The following is a 1,125-nucleotide window of genomic DNA, read 5'->3' as shown; positions in this document are numbered from 1 at the left end:
TGACAGAAAACCTAACCATCACACTAGTTCCTCAACAAAAACTTTTCTGATTTTCTTTTAGGGCAGTTTTGGACACATAAATCCCATTTAGTGGAAGAATTTTACATTGAATCTTTGTTTTATTTATTCCTCAGACTCTTGGTACATCCACTCATTCATCCCTTTTATACACAGAGACTCAGTGAGCACTTTCTTTTAGCCAAGAACAGTGTGGACTAGATATAGAATAATGAGCAACACCCCGATGCCCCAAGTCTCTGAAAGCAGCTATAAACAGTGGTTACCATCTATGCTTTTAGATGTTTATGATCTTAATAAAATGCCTCTTTTTTATTTTCTGTCCTTGATTCTTAGCTCTGCTAACCCATTTCTACACCCCTGCACTGGTTTTAGAAGAGCTGTCTTTTTTGATCATCCCTCTGGAATTTTAAGCTTCACCTTTGTCAATGACTGCATTATTCAGGATCCTTCTTGTCGCATGTTGGGATCTTGGTGTACTATAACTTCAACCACACCACATGCCAGTCCTTGTTCTGTACTTTAGCCATAGCTTGTCTTAGTTGCATTAGCTTCAAATAACAAATTATCGTTGCCATTACCTCTTCAGTGTCTGTTTGCAGTGCTCACAGGCACTTCAACTCTCTTCACTGCCAGGCCTCTTGCTCTGCTTACCTTTGATAGTTTTTGGTGGGCTACCATGCACTTTGCACATCCCCCCACCCAAGAAGAGTCAATAGAAGGTATGAATGGTTTGAGAGTAAAGGGTGAAAGTGTAATTCAGAAGACAACTGATTGGCTGAAGTGAATCTTTAGTTGAGGATGGGTGTGGAAGGTGTGCATCCTGGAATACCCCTGTATGGGTAAATTAAGGCTTCTTGCCTTCTTCAGTAATTTCCTTTCACATTCTGGTGCTGAAGGGTGAGTGCGTGGTCTCTCTAATAACATACAATGTGCATTTGATGATAATATCCCACATTTATGACCACTTTTATTTCTGAGTCCATAAAATAGGTTCCTAAAAAGATAAGAAAAGTTTTCCTCATTTCTACTTCTATTCCTCTCCATTGTGTCTAATCATTTCAGAAACTATCAGCTTGATTCCAACAGAGTCATCCAATTGCTTGA

Source organism: Microtus ochrogaster, chromosome 16 (genome assembly GCF_000317375.1).
Source record: "Microtus ochrogaster isolate Prairie Vole_2 chromosome 16, MicOch1.0, whole genome shotgun sequence".
Taxonomy (NCBI): Eukaryota; Metazoa; Chordata; class Mammalia; order Rodentia; family Cricetidae; genus Microtus; species Microtus ochrogaster.
The sequence above is the reverse complement of the archived record's forward strand: the minus strand, read 5'-3'. Positions refer to the sequence as shown.